Source organism: Podarcis liolepis, assembly GCF_965112155.1.
Source record: "Podarcis liolepis genome assembly, chromosome: 12".
NCBI classification, from domain to species: Eukaryota; Metazoa; Chordata; class Lepidosauria; order Squamata; family Lacertidae; genus Podarcis; species Podarcis liolepis.
In genome coordinates, this window is record NC_139563.1 from 34,567,287 (window position 1) to 34,590,477 (window position 23,191).

At 40.6% G+C, this 23,191-nt stretch overlaps 1 long non-coding RNA gene across 1 annotated transcript in view; it reads right to left on the reverse strand.

Annotated features, from left to right (window-relative positions):
- Nucleotides 1-23,191, reverse strand: part of LOC310690113 — a 53,209-nt gene that overhangs the window by 20,945 nt on the left and 9,073 nt on the right. The window lies entirely within an intron of this gene.

The window sequence follows — 23,191 nt, forward strand, 5'->3', positions numbered from 1 at the left end:
CACTAATCTAAGCAGTCACTCATTTTTACTATTGTGTAGTTTGTATTTAATAAGCTATTTAATTAACTCAGGTCCTGCATTCTGTTAGAAGGATCTAGAGAGCTGTTCTAAGTGACCTTTTTGTTTGACATGCTAGAATTCTACCAGCTAATCTATTTCACTATTATCAGTGTCAGGCCTTTTGTCTTACCTTGATGGCAAATGGCCACTTTTTAGAACTTAGTGTTAAGATGTGTTTGAATACTTTTCAATCTGCTGAAGTGTTTTAAGACTACTAATATTACTCTGAGAATTGACTTGCTTGAGAAGGAGGGTTAGTGCTCTGCATAAAACCTGCTTTTTAAACTCCTTCAGAAAGGGTCAAAGACCAGGAAATGCTCTCTCTATAATTCTCATTTTCAAGTGAATTGGCCATGGCAACTGCATGAAGAATGTAAGTGTGAATTTCATTATGTTCCAGAAACCTTTAACTTAGCATCATAATGACTCACAGTACAACAGAATTCAACTGCAACCATTTTCAATGCAGCATACTTTAATTTATAATTTAATAAAGCAGCATTTTAACTGTAGTTACTTTCAAACACAGAGAAAGAAATGGTTGATTTGATAGCTACTAAATGCATCCTTTTGCATGTTACCTGAAAAAATATCCTGTGCTTGCTGACAGGTTAAATGTATACTCTACACAGAGAACCAGCCTTTGTCTTTGTAAGACCGCAGCAGCCTTCACAGCTTTCTTATTATTTTAAACCTCTCCATTGTCTTCTAAACACCATAATTAGAAGCTGAAACTCTTATGGCAAACCAAACTCAATAAATTCCCATAATAAACAAAATATTTTACTGTTGCTCAACAAGTGACCTATGTAGTCCAACATGCTACAGCTTTCCTTTCTGTGTTTTAGGTCTACTGTTTTCCCTTTACCGACCCTTCCATGAATCAGTGCAATCAACTGCTACAATGTTATCTGCCAAAATATACAATCATATTCATGCTATCCCCCATAATTACTGAATCTCTTTCCTCCTCTTTCCCACATGCAGACCCAGCACCACCAGCACATAACATCCTTAGACAGCTGCCGGAGTTCTATCAGGGACCGCTGCTATAGGACAAAGGACCCCAATGATGTCACTTAAGGGCACTTTGCACAGAACCCCCTCAAATCTGCAGCCAGTCCTGCCCAGTCCCTACAAGCTGGCTTTTCTGCTTAGCTGTTGGGTTTACACAACCTTCTTTTTCTAGCAGGGCTCTTGAAAGCTTCATGGCAGATGTAAGAGGCAAATTTCACAATCACTGCATCCCGAAGCTATGTATGGCAGTACCACATGTATAACTGTGGGGCTTTCAGTGGTACAGGAGCCCTGATAGAACAAACACATAGCACACACACCTCTCAGAACAGCTCAGTTCACTCCACTCTGGTAAGTCAGTCCTGCTGCTTTTAAGTCTTGCCTGTGGTCTGGTGACAGAGATCCTCAGCTTCACTATAACAACCTCTTCTTCACAGTGTTAAATGCTTGTTGCAACTGTGGTAATCACAGACAGCCAGACAGATAACAGGACCTTATGCAGATGGGTGCAATAGGAAAAGTCACCATTAAAAATAGTTCATTAGTGTGGCTCCATAGCCCAGATACAAGCTGTGGTAGCAACAGGGGAGATTTTTTGTATGGCAGGAAGTGATGTCAATAGTTTACTCTTCTAGCAATTAAGGGGTATGAGTTAAGGAAAACTTGCAGAGTTAGGATCTGCAAGTCTCAGCAGGATTAGCCATGTGTATGCCTGTCTTTATGTATATAATATATACTCCTATCTGCTATTAGTGATAGAAGTTGGTCCACCCTCTTCTATAAACACAGTTATAGAATTTAATGAGGAAATTTCTGATTTCAGGAAGCCAATGCTGCTGTTCCTTCTATTTTACCCCAACATATACCTCATCTCCAGATCTTTAAATGGTGAGGAAAGTTAGCCAAAGGGGAAATGAGAGTTGCATGAACAAATTTTAAGAGCTTGATGATGTTGTAACTGTATCAAGCTTGTAACTGCCTTGGTCCTCAATCATCGGATGTGCAGTACTAGTTATCTCATTTGCAATCTACCTGTTCGCATAACATCCAAGCTCTTCCTATGCATTCGAAGGTAAAGATAATTACACAGTATTGTTTTCTTCACCCCTAGCTCAAAGGGAAACACCCTGTTTGTTTGATTGGTGGTGGGTTTTGTTTTTGATCATTTATTTTATGCCAATGGGTACAGGGACATAAGCCAATAAGTTACTGAAACAACTGAGCACTGCATTTAGAATTAATTATGGTGGAGCTTCCTAGTCTCTCAGCTTGGGACTTTAATGTCTGTACCCAATAAACTGTTGGTAGCTTTATGGCTTCAGCTTTCTAATGGAATGTGGTTAGCAGGTCTAGGGTAGTTGTAAAGGTAAAGGGACCCCTGACCATTAGGTGCAGTCGTGACCGACTCTGGGGTTGCGGCGCTCATCTCGCTTTATTGGCCGAGGGAGCCGGCGTACTGCTTCCGGGTCATGTGGCCAGCATGACTAAGCCGCTTCTGGTGAACCAGAGCAGCACACAGAAACACCGTATACCTTCCCGCTGGAGCGGTACCTATTTATCTACTTGCACTTTGACGTGCTTTCGAACTGCTAGGTTGGCAGGTAGTTGTAGATACACCCAAATAATATGGCAGCCTCTCCTATATAAACTTTCATCTTGGGGAAAACAGGAAAATGTTCCATATTCAAAGTTTATTAGCATGGCCATGCTTTGATCCTGTGAACACTTACTAAGTAGACTTACTATGCACAGTTGAACACAGTAAGAAATGATTACAAGGAAGCATACAATGGACATCATTGTGGACCTGGCATCGGAGACTCTGGGGTTCACGTTTTTTGCTCAAGTTATGAACTTTCCAGGTAGACCTAGACAGGGAAGTGTCCTGGCACTGATTCTCCCTTTACAAAATGTTCACAAAATGACATCACATTGTTATGGACTATGTTCTACCAAATGTAGCTCATAAACTCAACTGAACTAACAGTGAACTCCCCTTCACAGTAACTGAGAGACAATAACTACAACATTTTGCATACATTAAGCACAGAATTTAATGTTATATGCTTATTTTTATTACAGAAAAGCTACTTTGGGAGGGGCAATTTTGGAGGAGATAAATTATGGGAGCAGGGCTTAAGCTTTTTCAGTTGCAGCTTCTCCCAATCTGCTCTCTCTTGCACACACACACAGATGCATGTCAGGTTAAGCAAGCATGTGTACTGGAAAACCTGAGGAGAAAGGAAGTGGTAGAAAAGTGGCAAAAGAAAGGATTCACGTCCTCCCCCCCCCCCCCCCGTATTTCTTTGCTCCAAATTGCCAATCCAAAAGTGATTTTCTCTAGGAAACGTGGCCATTCCTATTTTTGTAGACATGTTTGCATGTCATATTCCATAAAGCACTCAGAATACAATATAAAAAGCTAGATGTGGCAGCTTTCTGTTATCTGAGAGAAAGGGCCGAGCCTTCGGGTCTTACAAAAATAGCGCTGAGAATAAATGTGCAAAGATTTAGTGATGACAGAGCTGCAATATCAGGCCCTTAAACTTTACAAGTGATATTCAGTATAAATGTACAAAGGCAGAGGAAAAGCATACATTGACTTTCAGGACTCCTGGAGGTGGGAGAGAAGTACAAAACACGCTTTTCTTTAACCACAACAGCAATCTTCTAACAGCATACCCACTCACTCAAAAGCTCAGAACTCAAGGGCTGATAATCATCTTTCGGCTCAGGTTATTGCATGCAATTTTTTCACATTCATTCAGCTTTTCTTCATACAGCTCTTAGTAAAGTAACTCTCTTAACAATAAAAGCTTTTATTGTGGCCCATTACAGTGGAGAACTAACCACTCCTAGTTTTTTTTATTTTTTTATTGGCTTTTTGGAATATTTATAGCAGTCTTTGTTCTCTTTGCAAGCTTATGCAGTTGGGTGTGTGTAGCCATTTGGGGGTGAGGGTGCTGGAGAGAGCTGCAATTCAGTATATTTTACATTTGTGAGGTTTAAAGTTTTATCCCTGTTTTTCTACCATATATTCTTTATGATTGCCACTCACACGAGCATTTCTCCCCCGTCTTCGCTGTTTAATGTTCAAATATATGCAGGTGGCCAATTTTCATTCCACGTTGCTTGGCATAAAACTTTATATGCCACAGTGCTTCTTCCTGACAAACTGGTTGTATTGTACACAGAGGTGGAGTTGAAGCCGGCTATTAGGAACAACGCAAAATCCCTTTGCTTCAAAAAAGCGGATTAAATTTCACGTGTATGGACTTCACTTTTTTAAAACAAAACCCCAAAGGGGGGGTTGGGGTGGGAATCCACATAGTACGGTGAATGGGCACTTTGGCATTGATTGGCTTACTAATCACAATAGCTCTCAGGAAAGTGAGTTATTCAAACACATATGTTCACATTACTTGTCATACTTGTAATTGTCTAAATACAAAAGAGGTGGTCTTATTGCAGAGAGCTGGACCTCCTGTCATGGTTTTATATTCCCTTTTAGCTTTCATTCTTTTGTTTCCTTATTCATATCATTCCATATTATTTTATTCTGGTGCGGCAGCCATGTTAGACAGTTGTAGAAAAACAACAAAGAGTTCTGTGCCACTTTAAACACCAATTTATTTTTTGATGTTAATTTATAAATAATAATTTATAATTTATAATTTATAAGCCGCCCATCTGGCTGGGTTTCCCCAGCCACTCTGGGCAGCTTCCAACAAGAGATTAAAAATACATTAAAACATCACTCATTAAAAACTTCCCTAAACAGGGCTGCCTTCAGATGTCTTCTAAACGTCACATAGTTGTTTATTTCTTTGACATCAGGTGGGAGGGCATTCCACAAGGTGGGCGCCACTACTGAGAAGGCCTTCTGCCTGGTTTCCTGTAACCTCACATCTCGCAGTGAGGGAACCATCAAAAGGCCCTTGGAGCTGGACCTTAGCGCTGGACCTAATAATTCCATTTATAGCCTGCTTTCCCTTCCAAATGAGGAATTTGCCTCTATGTAAATATAGCAGTCTTTAAGATGCTTAAGGAAACCTTGATAATATTGTTCTTAGTAACCTAGATACAAAAAAAAAAACTGGATTCAGACCCTGCAATTTAACCTCTATATTTCAGAACTAGGCTCACATAATATTTTCTAAGTACTCTAGAGTGCCTTCTATCTTCTCCATACCCCAGTAGCACCGTTCAGGCATGCTGAGAATTATGGCGCAGTAACCCTTCCCTAACTGTGAAGTCAACGCACTGATGCCAGCCTGTGATAATAGATAACTATAATCACCAGAACAAACTGGGGAAGAGAGTAGGAGAAATGATTGCCTTCATGAAGTGCCACTATACATCAATGAAGCATCTTCACCTGATAAGCTACTCACTTGTCACTCACAGCAGCCTTCAAAAAATTAAGCTTGAATAGCTCTCAAACCAACTGGCCTCCCCATGAATCATTATAATCCATTTGTGCCAGCACATACATAGGGAATTGGGGGTATACCTGCATTGGCTAATGCCATTATTTCGCTACTTGCAGTACATCTCACGCAGGGTTTCTGCAGACACATATTCACTGGAGGGGCCCTGCAATGGACCTTGCTCATACACCCAGATTATGTCCCAGCAGGCTTGTTTGTTGCTAATAAATCACCGATACCCTAAATTCCGGGGTTATTCAAGTACTGCCAGAGCGGTACGGGAACAACTTCTGGGTGGCTGGATCCCACATCCCCATGTATTGTATAGCGGGGGAAACATGGAACAAACAATATAACTTCAGTCCGATGCCTTAGCTTAGCACTATCTCCTTAGCTTAGCGTTCTCCACAGTTATACAAGGCCAAGTAGAATTTAGCATGGGTTTTCTTCCAAACAAGTGATTAATCTATACCACCTAAGGTGGCATGTAAATAAATAAATAAATAATGATAATGATAATTCTGGTGGTTCCCTCCCCACGAGTAGTGAAGCTACAGGGAACCAGGCAGAGGGCCTTCTCAGTGGTGGCACCCGCCCTGTGGAATGCCCTCCCATCAGATGTCAAGGATGTTTAAAAAATGTTTTTAATATTCTGTTGGGAGCCGCCCAGAGCGGCTGGGGAAACCCAGCCAGATGGGCGAGGTATAAATAATAAATTTAATATTCATTCATTCATTCATTCATTCATTCTTCACATCTACAATATTCTGGTATAAGGCAATCTCAGTTCATAAACTAAGATAGGGCCAGGTCTTATGGCCGGATCAAAGTGACTGCATAGAATAGACTGGGAAATTGATTAGGAAGCAGAGACACTGACAGAGAAGAGAGAAGGTTGCATCTAGAGAGCATGGTGATAAAATTATTGTCTTCTCCATTACATTTCAGATAAAGCACCCTGCAGTTCTTTTTCCAGTTAAGCATCTTTACATCCTGTGGATTTAAACTGGAGAATGAAGCACAAGGCTGTATTTTCCTCTTAAAATGAATTGGGCTTCAAATGCTTAACTATGGCAAGATTGTGCTTCAGTTATTTTCTTAGTTTAGGGAACAAGAAAAGAGGTATCGTCAATTGAGATTATGGGTCATGAAAGTCTGAAGTGCTTTAATGTTTCATGATAACTATTATTTTTATATATTTGCAGGCTTTGCTTTATTCACCTGTAACAATAGTAATAAAATACGTGTTTTCAACTTTTCTTGCGTGGAAGTTTTAGGGGCTAAGCAAGAGCATGTCACTGTGATATATTAAAGGTCTACTTTGAATTTCTTTCACTGAGAAATAAATTTATTAAAAGTCAAGTTAGGAAGCTCTCCTATTCTTTGCTTATTTATGGAGGCAGAAATCCTATGTATGGGGGGGGGAGGAACAATCAGTAAGAAAAATAAACAACATGGATTATTTACCTCGGGCGAATGTCAGTTACTTACAATTTGCAATCTTTATTCCAGTATAAAGTTAAAACTATGCCCACTCACCTGGGAGTAAGACCCACTGGACTCAGTAGGATTTACTTCTCGGAAGACATGTATAGAATATTGTGCCAATATAAGCTTTTTCAAACCCGCAAGAAGCTATTATGTCAATTATCTGCTCCAAGGACTGTCACTCAATTGCAGTGCCATAGGTCTTAGAGATATTAAAATCTCTGATGGTGGTGTTTTTGCATAGTGTTGCATGGAAAGGCAGAGTGGCTATGATCAGGAGTTTGTTTTGATGACATAAAATACTCTGGGTACTAAATGATGCCAGTAGCAGAAATATAAAAGCAAACAAAAAATAAAACATAACTAACTAATAATTTGAGGTCAGCTGGCTCCCTCGGCCAATAAAGCGAGATGAGTGCCGCAACCCCAGTCAGTCATGACTGGACCTAATGGTCAGGGGTCCCTTTACCTTTACTAGCTTCTTAGTCTCAAACTTTAGGGCTTACCTTTCTAACTGCCTTCAGGCTCAAGCGCCCATAGAATTTAGTTTAACGCCATCTTTGTCAGGTTTGCCATGCTTCTGCCAAACATGGACTTCCTAGTTTTTGGGAAGCACTGTGGGTTAAACCACAGAATCTAGGACTTGCCGATCAGAAGGTCAGTGGTTCGAATCCCCGTGACGGGGTGAGCTCCCATTGCTCTGTCCCAGATCCTGCCAACCTAGCAGTTCGAAAGCACGTCAAAGTGCAAGTAGATAAATAGGTACCGCTGTGGCGGGAAGGTAAACGGCGTTTCCGTGCGTTGCTCTGGTTCTCAAGAAGCGGCTTAGTCATGCTGGCCACATGACCCAGAAGCTGTACGCCGGCTCCCTCGGCCAATAAAGCGAGATAAGCGCCGCAACCCCAGAGTCGGCCACGACTGGACCTAATGGTCAGGGGTCCCTTTACCTTTACCTTTACCTTTACGGTTGTGGTTCCAGCAACAGAACTTCTCCCATCAACACCATCTACATAGCCATTCGTTCCCTGCAAAACTGATGAAAACACCTCATGTCGCCACCTCGTATACCCTTATATCCTGGAACATCTTATTCACAGCCATGCCTGGTGGTGTCATTTATTCTCACATGGACGAACAACATACGATAGGTCTGGGCAAGTTGGGCTTCACAACCTGGATCTGCAGACTGGGGAGACAGCAAGCTTAACACAGCACAATTGGGAATAACCAGTCACCACCATGGTTCTCCGCCTGCTCCTCTGGCAGTGGTTGAGCCACTTCTTTCCATGAAAGGCCAAGAGTCTTCTTTTGCACTTAGTTGAGCTTTTGTAGCTGTTCTCCATCAGGATCCTCAAAGCCACCCTCACTGGAAAGATATCAAGGCACAGTTCTGTTTCTGACCAACCACTTGCTTCCATGCAGTTTCTTCCCCCTTGTGGTTCTCAAGAACTCCTCTTCACTTTCCTTTCAAGAAGTCCTCATCTGATGAGGCCATGTGTGGAAACTTGCTTCTTACTTGGCCTCATCAGAGAAAATGGGGATACAGTTTCACTTGGAAGTCATGAAGGTGGTTCCTGTATAGAATGTGCATGACACTGCAGGCTTTCTTGTCCCAGATATCACATAGGCAGAAGCATGGAAGTTCCACCAGGGATACATGGAACTACCTGTCTGTATGGCCTTGGCCATTTATTTAAATGGAGGAAGCAAATCATCAAGCGCATTCCTTCATGCATAAAGATGTTCCATTGAATGGAATGGAAACAGTACTCCTGTGTATCCTTTCTGTATGTACTGGAGTGCAGATGAGGCTCTGAAAGAGGTGTGTGGCTAACAATTTTAATTTATTTTATTAAATGTAATTTTTAGGGTCAAGGGGAGTGAAAAGGGTAAAATTCTCACTTTAATTGGGCAGGGATTCTAAATCATTTCCCCTGGTTTTCTGTTTTGTATAACTGAACAAAGATTTTACTCAACATTTTACTATATTAAACACGTCCATGATGTTAGCAAGTATTGTGGTAATCAATTGAGGAAGGGGGGATGCTGTATAAGAGTAATTATGCTTTTACTCTCCCGTGAAAGCTCACAAAGCATCGTTCTGTACAAGATCATTAGCAGAAAGGATGGGAAATAAAATAGTCTTCCTGTTACATGATGCAGTTTATGAAAATATCCCTAGACAATTCATTAGTTTTAAGCTGACATGAAAATCAATTAATTTTAATAGGGAATAACAGATTATGTGTTTAATAATTCATCTAATTTCATGAGGCAAAGCAAATTAGACAATGCAGTGTAAATCTAATAACAGTTCTCACCACATAATTCGACTGTTTGTCAAGAGTAAAGCTTAGTAACTCATCAAGAATTAAGCACGTAGCCATGCAAAAAATTAATTGTGTGTAAACTGAGTGACAATCTTTTATAAACTCCAAAGGCTGCAGGTACAGAGTAGCCATATATTTTAAACTCTTTGAAATTTGTTGTTTTAAACACAAAAAGATGTATTTTAATTTTTAAAAAACAAATTAATAATCAGGGTGGGGAAACATTTCTTACATTTTCAGCTTATGAGTTAAGACTTCCTGCTAAGCAAACAGCTGTATGAAAATTAGGCTGAAATCCTACCCCCACTTATGTGGAAGTAAGCGCTACTAAATTCAACAGGATTCACTTCTGAGTAAATTTAGGATCATACTAATAGTCTATGTTCTATATACAGGTGTGCAGGGAACCTTTAGTCCTCCAGATGATGCTGAAGTACAACTCCCATCAGCCCCAGCAAGCACAGCCAATGGCCAGGGATGATGCAAGCCACATCTGGAGGGCTAAAGCTTCTCCACACTTGCTCTATAGTCATGAAACAATAGACCTGGATGTCAGGGACTGGCTGGACACTAAGGAGTGAATGGTGGCCGGATACTGATGAGAGGGCACTGTGAGAAGGGGGGTTGGAGACCGACTTGGAATAAGGGATCAGTGAACTGGGGGAACCTGTAACAGCCAGGAGACAAGAGTCAGAAGCAAGAGAAGCTGCAGGATTGGGGAGTGAAGCACAGGTGCAGGAGGAGGGAGAGGTAGCTCAGACTGGTGTGAAGTCAAGGGCTTTCACACCTCCTTCTCCTGCTCCATTGTCCCAGGCAGTACAGTCTTTAGCATATGCGCCGCCGGGGTGGAAAGATCTGCCCAGACCCCCAAATTAGCCCCCAAATTAACTTTTATTATGCTTATGTCAGACACCATGCTTACGCCTTATCTCTTGATTACGAAAGAAGCGAGGAAAAAGAAACAAACTTATTTATTTGCTCATTTGTTTACAATACACTTATACTTAAGTATACAACACCACCACACTTAAACTAATTAGTATCGTTTAGGCACCTACTTAGGAGAAACATCAGTCGTGTCAAAGGTGCCGCTGACCCTGCTGCCGCATAGCAGCGCCGCTCAATACAATACGTAACATAATATTTTGATGTAAGAGTTAATTTCGCGTGCACGGGGCCGTTGAGAATGACAAGCGTCGCCGCTGGCGTGGCGCGTCTTTGGTAAATGAGCACACAAAGTCAAAAGTCCTTTAGTGAAACAGTACGTATACATTTCGGTAATACCTGGGTATATATGTATTTTGTTTTTATAGCTTGATCAAAATTATTTATTATTTCCTAACAGGTAGATAGTTAAGAGCTTAGGCAGCTTCAGCAGTGGGCACCTGGCACCCCCCAGAATTCGGTGCCCGGGCGCCCCACACCCCCTGCACCCCCAGGTAAAGATAGCCCTGGTCCCAGGACCAGGCAAGGACTGAAGCGGAAGAAGCAGAAACAGGTTACATGCAAACATAGTCTTTGCCTGTTTGTGTGCAGCTCAGGTGGGGGAGATACGTAAGAAGAGTTGGGGGGAAGCTCTCTGTTGCGGCAACTGCCTCATCAGGTGCACACCTAGAAGTAGCTGAGAGACTTAGGACGGATGGACCTGCCTTTTTATAACTTGTAAGTGTGCTTTTGATAATAAAGAGTTAATTCCTCACACTGGACATTCCTTGCCCGACGGCATGGTGACAGGGAATTGGGGGAGGGGGGCACCAAGCAATTTGGAGCAGAGCGAAGTGCTGTTTACCATATTAAAATATTTTATTTGGAGGGAAAGTTCAACTCACTGAATCACCATTTATTCTTGTTTTAGAGAATGCCTGAATGGACAGAAGACAAAAATCATAGTGGGTTGGTCACTATCTACACACATCAGAAAAGAATAGATGAAGTGTTTGGTTACGTGTATGTTATGCACCAATCCTGAAACCCAGACAAACCTGACTATATCTGGGAAAACGCAAGTGTCACTAAATAAAGATGAGAATGTTGCTGCCATGTCTGAAATATTAGATGGCTGGGCACTGCTTGTTGCCCCAGCCCCATACAGATATTATGTCTAGATTCTCGCTTTTACACATCAAGAAATGTACATATTTCCGAGTTTCTTACCCCCAAATATCCATGTATACATGTTTTTATTTGTTTGTTTAAATTTTATACTCCTTAATATAATAAAAATGTCTCTAAGCAGTCAACACAAAGACAATAAAAATACAACACTCAATAAAATGTCCTAAAAACTAGATTAAAACCAAAATGCAATGCTACATCACAAATAAAACTGAGGACTGTACAAATAAAATAAAAATAAAGAGTTGGGAGTCCAAGAACTCTTGGGTAAACAGAGAAGCTTTAAGAGGCATTTGACGGTCATTACTGTCTCCACCTCACAAATTACCCAAGGGAAGGCATTTTGGAAGATGGGGCTAGCACTGAGAAGGCCCACTTCTGCGTTATTATCAAGTGACAGTCCACTCACTGGTTGTGGAACTCCTCAGAAAATCTTAAAGATTGGCCTAGTTATGTACCTGGGGAATGTAGTCTGCTAGGTAAGAAATAATAATAATAATAATTGCTTGTGGAAGGGGGGTTATTGCTTTATTTTTGTTTTATTATGTATTTTGTATTCTCACTTTGTATTTTTCTGTTGTGAACTGCCTTGGATGAAGGGCAGTACAGTGGTACCTCAGGTTAAGTACTTAATTCGTTCCGGAGGTCTGTTCTTAACCTGAAACGGTTCTTAACCTGAAGCACCACTTTAGCTAATGGGGCCTCCCGCTGCCGCTGCACCGCCAGAGCACGATTTCTGTTCTCATCCTGAAGCAAAGTTCTTAACCCGAGGTACTATTTCTGGGATAGCGGAGTCTGTAACCTGAAGCATATGTAACCTGAAGCGTATGTAACCCGAGGTACCACTGTATACAGACAGATATTGGCAGGAGGTTGGCATTTGATAGAGAAGCTGAGGTTTCAGCCCAGTCCTGGCAGAAAATGATAATTACCATGGGGGGGGGGGGTTGAATATTTTAGGGGAAGTGGCTGTTGGGAAGAGTAGGAAGGCATTATAATTTCCCTTTTTGGGCCCCAGCTTTTCCACAGACATGGCAGCAACCACATCTCTCCCTCTCTCTGGTCACATCTAACTGGGGTAATAAGGATTAAAGCAGAAGGAGGGAAAGGGGAAAACTGGAGAAATCAGGCTGCTTGGCACTTACATTTAATGTGTCCTGTTAATCAGGAAGCAATAAGGGATGCTTGTGTGGTTGCCTGGCAACTGTATACAAGGTCTCTCCGCCTCCCACAATTCCTCCACCCTTCCCTTTCCAGTTTAACTTTTGTGAGTCCAGCCAGCATGAACATTACCTCACTTTAATTAAAAATGTCAATTGGGGAGAGAAAGGAGCAATACCCCTCCCCCAATCCTTCCATGCACAGTATCAGGGTCGCCCCAAGTTATTTTGTTGCCTGAGGCAGAAAATGGTGATCCTCCCCAAGTTAAGCGACACAGTATCAAAAGTAAGTCAGGAAATCCCACAAGCATCTCTTCTTGGGAGTAAAAACACAATAAAAATAAAATAAGCAAGTATCAATTTGCTGCCTGCTCAGTGTTGCCCTGAGAGCTAACTCTGCAGCCTTTCCTGCACCATATTCTGCCTGTGAGCTGATAGTTGCTATAATATAGCCTATGAATTAAAGTATAGCAACTGGAAATGCAAAACAGAAAAATTAATTCTAATATATTCAGTTGCTTACACTCATTTGTGAAAAAACACTGGCAAAGAGAAAGACACTTGATGGAAGTAGATATTAGGTTCATTATTCTTTTTGATCAAACTTTTGTTTGGTACAGAATATCACTGGTTGGTTGGTTGGTTGGTTGGTTGGTTGGTTGGTTGGTTGGTTGTTGAAGAATAAAAGGAGAATTCCATGGATGCCTAGATCCAGGTTTGGGGCAAGTACTCTTTGGTGAGAGAGATTTAAAATCACAAAGCATGCAGCAAAGTAAAGAGTGTAAATATAGACTGCTAGACCTTTAAAATATCCTCCTCTTAATCGCTTCAAAGGCTACTCATTTCCCTTAGCATGTTTGATAAGTTAAAAATGGTTTACTTACAAACTCTTCAAAGGTCAGATTCATGTGCTTTTCCATACAGCAGCAAGAAAAGACAGCCACTACAACTTAGTTTCAAAAATGGCAAAGGTTTCTAAACTATTTGTATAGAAAAACAAAGATTGCTTGCTTAAGCCATGCGGTCTGGGCTTGGAGCAACCAGCCCATACATCCTTATTGGTCAGTTCACGTGGCAGGAAAGAGAGAGAATGAAGAATTTGGTAACCCTTCCTCCCCATGTGAGCGGGTGTGACCTAGCTAAGCCTGACAGGACAGTTTACTCTATGGACTTAACCTCTTCATGCACGAATTAGAGTTAAGCATGTTAGTTATAAGAAGCTGATTTACCCCACAAATGTCACTGTTGAGTGTGAAATATGAAAGAGGGGGCTGGAACCAAGGAGAGGGGCTTCTTAACATTTCTTCTCAGCAAATAATTTTGGAAACTGAGGTTTGTTAAGGGTGATGGGACATGTAGTTCTGTGAGGGGCAAACTACAGTTCCTAGGATTCTTTGGTGGGAGCCATGTGCTTTAAACATACCGTGTATACACATCCTAAACATCACAAACACACACACATAGTGCTTTTACATCCATTGGGGGGAATATATGAATCCCCATACCATCTCCTGAACTGAGGTAAAAGCAGTTGGTGTGTATTTTTGGCAGGAAAATAGCCCAAGGGGAAAGGTTAATAAGCCCTTATCCCCATCCCCCATAGTTTCTCCCTTCAAATTGCAGCCTCAGTGGCTGCATTCCATTAAAAACAAACCTGTCCCTAAAAACAATAATGGCACTACATGCAGTGTGTCATTCTGCCATCAGTAAAATATCAAGTAATTCTTAGGTAACATAGCATGCGTTGCTTTTAATTCCACCATTTAAACAAATCTATTATTACAGGCTTGAGAGAAATGAGAAGATGTACGTGGAGCTTTCTGTTCAATTAAATTTTAAAAGAATTATAGGTCAGTTTGAACAGAATTCTATTGATCCTCCTAGTTAATAAAGAGTTAAAAAATAAGCTGAGGGTGTTGTGTTTTTTTAAAGTAAGTGCTCTAAAGGTGCTGGAAAGTGAAAGCAGAGTCTTAAGTGGTCATGTGGCTACTGCCATTCATCTTGGTAGTGACTATCTGTCAGAAGTGGCAAGAGCCCCTTGTTAACAGCCCTGACCTGTACAGTAATGAAGGGAGAGTGCACCGCAAAGTGTCCATTATCATGCAGTTGGGAGCAGTAAATTGGTGCCGTTTGCCTCAATCTTGCAGCAAGTTGAGATGTAAGATAGTGGGGATCAGCAAGAGGCAATTTTTTCCTATGATCATTTATGTCAGATCACATCATAGCAGGAACTTAGTCACATTTGTGATTTCAATTAAACAGGTCTCCATGCTAAATAACCACTTCTGGAGAAGTGTGTTCTGGTTATCTATGAATGAGCAAGCAAACTCACCTGTTAATATTTAGACAGACAAGAAGCAATGATGGGAGAAATAGGAAGCGCTAAGATGACAATCACGTAGACAAGTGCCACATTCCTTGGCCATATTCTTAGTTATCTCAGACCCTCTAAGTGTCCCTATTTTCCAGGAGCAGTCTTGGATTTAGAGAAGCCATCCCAGTTTCTGATTTGATCCTGGAATGTCCCACTTTCCCTTAAAGGTAAAGGGACCCCTGACCATTAGGTCCAGTCACGGACGACTCTGGGGTTGTGGCGCTCATCTCACTTTACTGGCTGAGGGAGCCGGCGTACAGCTTCTGGGTCATGTGGCCAGCATGACTAAGCCGCTTCTGGCGAACCAGAGCAGCGCACAGAAACACTGTATACCTTCCCGCCGGAGCGGTACCTATTTATCTACTTGCACTTTGACGTGCTTTCGAACTGCTAGGTTGGCAGGAGCAGGGACCGAGCAACGGGAGCTCACCCCGTCGCGGGGATTCAAACCGCCGACCTTCTGATCAGCAAGCCCTAGGCTCTGGGCGCCCCTATTTTCATCAGAAAAATGTTGGAGGGTATGGAGTTATGTAACCCCCTCAAGCCAAGGAGATAAGTAACAATACAACCTTGAGAAGACATCTGAAGGCAGTCCTGTATGGGGAAGTAGTTTTTTAAAAAATGTTTAATGTTGTATTATGTTTTTATATATGTTGGAAGCTGCCCAGAGTGGCTGGGGCTACCCAGTCAGTTGGGTAGGGTATTATTATTATTAAGGAAATATTTTCATCAGATAAATGTTGGAGGTTATGTTATCTCTGTGTTTTACCCAACCTCTCCATGTTTTCCTAGAAAGCATGGCACAATGTCCATTGTATTACATAGGAACATAGGAAGTGGTCTTATACTGTCAGACTGCTATTCCATCTAACTCAGTGTTATTGACCTTGACTGGCAGCAGCACGCCAATGTTTCAGATACAATTTTTTCCCTAAACCAACCAGGAGATGCTGGGAGATTCAAAGCAGATGTTCTACCACTGAGCTGCGGCCCTAGGTTTGCCAGTGACTGCAGTCTTAAAATACCTTTCTCTTTAAATGGGACAACTCAGGAATATCTGTGGAGTGCTAAGTTTTGAGCAAAGGGGTATACTGATTTGAACTTAATAAAAAAAAAACGGGAATCAAACCTGCAACCTTGGCATTAGCAGCACATTGCTTTAACCAACTGAACTATGTCCAAGTCAGACAGTCAGGCTAGGATACAATGGCTCCCAGTATCAAAGGACATTTAGGGGAATTTTATGCAAGAGACTTCCTAAATTGCTTGGATTTTCACACTTTCTGGGAAACGGTTTCAAGCCTTGATAAACAGGGAAAACCCCTAACATTGGCTGGGACAAGAAGAGCAATCCCAGGCCTTAAAATAGACCTTCCCTACCTATTGTGTTTATTGTGGGTCCCCTTAGTCGCAACAGTCTGTTGATGGTGTAAATTGAGTGTTTTAAACCAATGCAAAGTGGCCAGGAATTTAGGAGAGGTTAAAAATAATTGTTGGTGTTATACACATGGTGATTTTCTCTTGCATATTAGCCTGGCTGTTTTAAAAGCCCATCATTATTGGGGGGGGGCAGGTTAGAACTTTGCAGCAGTACTCCCAAATAGAGTTTGTCACTACATAGGTAAATCTATCCATCCATCGTATGTCTGAATTTACATACACAAACTGACACGCACACCCCACCTGCATTGTTCATTTCTTACTCCTCAAACTATCCATATTTCACAGAATGAATATTAATTAAAGAAGGAGAGAAGCAAATCTGTTTTGGCACTGCACCACCAGTGCATCATTATGTATACAAAAATTTGTTTTCAACGCATAATTTCCCCACTTGCCAGCGGAGGTGTCTTCTGAACATTTCCACCCCACCTTTCCCCTTGTCTGCTAGTTTCTCTTTTACTTCTTAAATTTTGCACATTGACAGAGTCAAAAACCATTATGTTAATAGAACACAAGCAAAATTGGGATTCCAGTATACCTGCTAGCAAAGGTCTCAAGGTCTGTTTTAGTAAGGAGCATATTTCTTCACAAAATAGGTTTCATTTGATAACCTATTATTTGGCTTTATAAAGCCTTTCCATCATATTAGCAATTATTGATGAGGTTAAGTACACATTTCTTGAGACTTAAAGCTAAAATATCACACGCTATTAAATGCCCTCGATTTATGCTGCCAACAAAATTCTTACTAGACAAGGGTGGATACCATCTGTCAATCTCAGCGTAACTGTATAGCTCCACAGGTGAGATATTAAAGACATTGCTGAAGATGAGCCTCTCTCTCTTTTTTTGCACAAAGTCTCTTCAGATATAAACAAAACGGAATTGTTATTTGTGCTCACTTGGCTGATAAGTACAACTTTAATTGTGGGGGGGGTTCTTCAGTTTGCTTCGCCACATTCAGATCCGTTCCAGACTGAATTAAACAGGTGGCATACCACCTGTACATAATGATTAACTTTGCTTATGCTATAATTTATGCAAAAATGCTTATCGAACCCTGATAGCTCCACATCTGCTACTAAAGTAGGATCTACTCTGGTGCGATACTTTCTTTTTAAAAAAACCAACCAGGATAGAATTGGGAAATGTTTATAGTGTTGCCAAGAGAAACGTTTAAAAACTGAAGAATCTGAAGTATCTGAAGAAGTGTGCATGCACACGAAAGCTCATACCAATAACAAACTTAGTTGGTCTCTAAGGTGCTAGTGGAAGGTTTTATTTTATTTTGTTTTAAAACAAAGTTCCTCTTCATGACAAATTCATAGGACTTCCTATAAGGCACACATTTCACACCAAACTTCTCAGTGGTGTCACCCTGACTGTGGAAAGATCTTGCCAGGGAGGTTTGCCGGTTTGAACTCTGAGGTCTTTTCATCACGTGGAATTTTTTTTTAAAAGGCATTTAAAATCTTTCATATTATTTTCTGTTACTCTTATATACTGTTCTTTCGCTTTTACAGTTGTTTGTATTTCATTTCAGTTGTACCTTGGAAGTCGAACAGAATCCGTTCCGGAAATCCGTTCGACTTTCAAAACCAAATCACAGCTTATGATTGGCTGCAGGAAGCTCTTGCAGCCAATTGGAAGCCCCGTCAGACCTTCGGCTTCCAAAAATAGTTTGAAAACTAGAATAGTCACTTCCAGATTTGCGACGTTCGGGAGCCAAAATGTTCAGGAACTAAGCTTTTTGACTTCCAAGGTACGACTGTATTATAATTTGCAAACTGCCCTAGGAATATTGAAGGGCAACCCAATTATTTAAAATACAATAATGGCAAACGATTAAGAGCAGAATTCATTAGTAAGCTCTACTGGCTGGGGCAATGCAGCCAGATGGGCAGGCTATAAATAACAAACTTATTATTTATTATTACTAATATTACTACTATAGGGACGCAGGTGGCGCTGTGGGTTAAACCACAGAGCCTAGGGCTTGCCGATCAGAAGGTCGGCGGTTCGAATCCCTGTGACAGGGTGAGCTCCCGTTGCTCGGTCCCAGCTCCTGCCAACCTAGCAGTTTGAAAGCACATCAAAGTGCAAGTAGATAAATAGGAACCGTTCCGGCGGGAAGGTAAACGGCGTTTCCGTGCGCTCCCTGATGTAAACAGACAAGGAGACTTTCTGGAAAGTTCCAGGCCTTGAAAGTCACTTCTACCACATCTAAAACGTTCAACTCCAGTCTTCTCGGCCATTGGTTCCCCAGGTTACTACAGGAAGGGGTATCACTGCAAGCTAGGCCCAATTTTCTGCAAGGTCTGAGCTTGGCTCTCTGCACTTAGGAAGCTCCTAAATAAAATCTTGCATTTTGGCACCATTATTTTTTGTATATTAGCTTGACTGAATTGTAAAGGAGTTTTACAATGTGGAAGAGAATGAAAAATGAAACCCAAAAGCCTTTAAATAAAATATCAAAAATAAAACAGTGCCCTAGGGGAAAAAACTTGCTTTGAAACTCTTCTTGGAGTTGGATATTTCCATTCTTCAAGTGCAAATGGTCATAGATGCACAAAAGTATGTTAGGTACAATGCAGTGAATCTGAAGCAAGTATGTATGTAGCTGATATCTTTATATTTTTTAATTATATGTAAAGTGAAGAATGGAAAGAAAAATTAATTCACATTTGACTAAACCCCTAACACAAATGGAAAAATGCAAAATACCAGATATTTTCCATGCAAACCTATTATTGAATACTAACATTTCAGATGAAACATAAAGCTTTTACTTTGGATATGGCGAGAGTTAAAATGCTTTCTACTAGATGGCTAAAAACATGCCACCTACAATTCACGATGGGTTTTTTTTAATGTCTTTGGGTAAAACTGATAGCTGGAGGTCAAATTACAGACAGCACTGGGAATCTACCTCATACAGAGGTACAGAGTGTTTTTGTGCTACAGTCCATAAGGAATCCTCCTGGTTAACCGTGGAGCCATAAGTAATTGTCTTAATTTGTGAACTACACATTAAGCATATCGTCAGCTGTTGTAAATGCGTAACCAACAACAAACCATTATGTATCTTTCATCTAATTATACATGCTTATTATCCACCTGCACAAGTGTACCCAGCTAGTATCTGTAACAGTTGTGGTTTGTTCCATCAAAACAGCTTTAGGATTGTAAAGTTGCTTTAGAGTTCATAGTCTGCCCAACTTGTGGAATAATTTTGGTTCCGTACAGCACACAAAATAGTCGCAGCTATTCATTTTTGTATCATATTAGCTTGCATGCATATTTTGCTGCAATGTCCCTTTTCTCTAATCGTGAATTGGCCACAGATGTAACTACTGAAATGCGAAGTACAGTTGAAGGAGGGTTAAGAGCAGGGGTCAGCAACCTTTTTCAGCCGTGGGCCGGTCCACCATCTCTCAGACCATGTGGTGGGCTGGACCATATTTTGGAGAGAGAGAAAAGAACGAATTCCTGTGCCCTACAAATAACCCAGAGATGCATTTTAAATACAAGCACACATTCTTCTCATGTAAAAACACCAGGCAGGCCCCACAAATAACCCATAGATGCCTTTTAAATAAAAGGACACATTCTACTCATGTAAAATCACGCTGATTCCCGGAGCGTCCGCAGGCCGGATTTAGAAGGCGATTGAGCCGGATCCAACCCCCGGGCCTTAGTTTGCCTACTCCTGGTTAAAAGCAACATTAAATTTGAGAGTGAATGGGCTTCAGCCCAAAAGAAATGCAATTCATACAGAGTGCACCAGCAAGAAAGACATATTCATCCCATAATGCTACTTGCCACTGCAAATATCCTGAGTGACAACAGGCCATAACTGTAGATGGTTCCACAGTGAATGGCTTTTTGCTATGCCCTTCATCTCTTCCCACACTTACACATTATCCCCCCCATTTCTGACCTATGTAGAAACCATTCAACCACGCACACTGCTATGTTCCAAAGCAACACACAAGTCTCTCCAGCTGTACCATAAAGTGCAAGTTCTGCTTGCGGCACCAGAGCCACATGGAAAAACGCTCTCTATCTTGATTGAATGATTCTTAGATAAACACACACATAAATGACACTGTTTTTCTATTAAGGTGTTGCACAGCCAGGTGGGGCAAGGGAAGATCTAGGAGATCTTTCATTACTTACCTAATGGATTTCCTGCATAGCCCAAAGTCCAGTTAAATATTGAAATTCTCACAGTTTAGCCAGTATCATGCCAATGAAACCTATAGTTGTAATAACTAATCTTAAGGTCTGCTACACTAAGAAAACATGTCGAGATATAACAGCTGCTGCATCAGCTCAGTTTCAGAAAATGATGCTAATATCAGAATCACAGTGTTTTCCTCTGAGAGGTACTGTCCACAATATTATGATTTAAATGGCATTGTACCTAGCAGAACAGCTTCAGTGTAATGCAATTAATTCATTGTACTTAGTTGGAGTAAAATATTAACGGAATGAGCGGCTTTTTCTTAAATCATATATTGCATGTATTCAAATGCAGTTTACAACATTTTTTATTACCATTATATACTGTTTAAATACCATATACCAACTTGCACGAAACATACATTAAAACTTTATGACCACAGGACTGTATTTCACTCGAAACCTGTTAAGCTTTTCACATTCTCTCTTTTCCTGGGGGAAAAGGTGAGGTTACGCTATGGAAGACAACACATGTTATGATGAACATAATCCTATTATCATAATGGAAATAATACTATTACAAAGGAATAAACAACAAATGGTGCATGAAGCCCTTGGAAAATTCAAATTCATTTGGGACTCCCTAAGGGAATAACACCAGTCTCAGAGCTGAATTTGATAGTTTCTTAGGAAGTCAAAAGCATATTGAAATAAGCAGCACGTTCTACAGAAATATCTGCAAATTAAGTCATCACAGAATAACCTCGGTGTTACAGCTGACAGAAAAAAATGTGCAAATGATTATTTGGATGGGGAATATGGAATTACGGGGTGCTTTTCCTACACAAAAATTAAATGAGATGCTCTCTGTTGGTCGTAAAGATATTATAAAATGTTTTAAATCTTTTTAAACATAAAAAAATCATCAGATCAAATAAAACATACAAATAGATATGATTATTCTATTATAGTAAGTAATCTAAAGCAGGTAAATGCTCTTGGTCCAGTGATTACTAAACTTATACTGTGTTTTGTTTAGTTTTAGTCAACATAGGCTTCATATGCCTTGTAAATGCACATCTTGGGAAATTTCTTAGGAAATTTCCAAACAGGAACAGGAAAGCAAGAAAGAATACATGGTAAGAATGGTTAAAGAAAACCGTTTACCTTTCTAGTATTCTGGCATGCTCTGCTAGATTATTCTTTCTTCCTTAGTAAATTATTCTTTCTTCCTTAGTCATTTTTTCCTTTCATCTAATACCGCCTTCAGCCCCACTGTTAACAACCATGCCCAGTGGGATTGTTGAATGTTTTTCTTTGAGCAGCACATCCCTATGCCTTATCACAATCTATTTCTGAAATCTCCTTCTCCACTTTTCAAAAGCAGCTTGGCACAGGGCACTGCTGGTTGAGAAAATAATGCTCAAAGCTCCATTAGGCACAGAATATATGCTTTATGGTCCCATCCTAAATATATATGTAGCATTTTCCTTACATTTTCGGTTTTTCATCTACGTATCTCAGCAATCTTTATGATATCTGCATAAGGTAGCCCTGTATTGCCACTGGGGTGAGAAACTACAAAAGAGGAGCTTTCCAAAGAACAACCTATAGTTCATGACTGGCTAGAAATTTTAACTTGGGGTTTTCAGTTCAGAGTTTTGTGTACAACCACTATTCTGTACTAGGTTCACAATCACAGGTGTCTCATTCGGCTGTAACTGAGTCTGAGCCTTAAAGGAAACTCGGGCTTGTTCCTTCCTTCCCACTCACACTTAGGATAATTAGTTACTTTCCAATTTTCAGTAAACCCTGGTTTGCAATCCTGGTTTGTAGGGGAAGCACAAGCCATGGTTTACTGGTTTAGAAGTAATGGTAACCTGTGGATTGCCAAAAAACAGGAAGTTACTATTATTCTGGGGATATGAGGAACACCCTCCCATCAGATGTCCAGGAAATAAAAAACTATCTGACTTTTAGAAGACATCTGAAGGCAGCCGTGTTTAGGGAAGTTTTTAATGTTTGATGTTTTATCGTGTTTTTAATATTCTGTTGGGAGCCGCCCAGAGTGCCTGGGGAAACCCAGCCAGATGGCAGGAGATAGATATAGATATAGATGATATAGAGATAGACATAGATATTATTATTATTATTATTATTATTATTATTATTATTATTATTATTATTATTATTATTGGAGCTGGGGAAGAAAGAGATGGAGTACAGAAGTCCAAGGCTCCTTCCATGATTATTCTTGTAGAGGAAAGCCACAATTTGGCATTATATGTGAAATGTCACACTATGTATTTTCACCTATGGCTGCTGTAACCACTGATGTGGGTAAGCATATTACAAAAAGCCATTGAATAAGAGGCTGCAAAATTAAGCCAATCTGGAGTTCAGTTCTAAGTGAAAGCATAAGAATCCATGCTTACAAAGGTGTATATCAGAATTAGTCCCCAAACCTAAGCATATTACATGAAAAGAGGTTCCAATGATTTAAATTTGCCTTAATACCCGATAGTATATTAAAACTGGGTGCCAGTCAAGGGAAATGTTACCATTCCAGCAAACTATTTTGTGGATTGA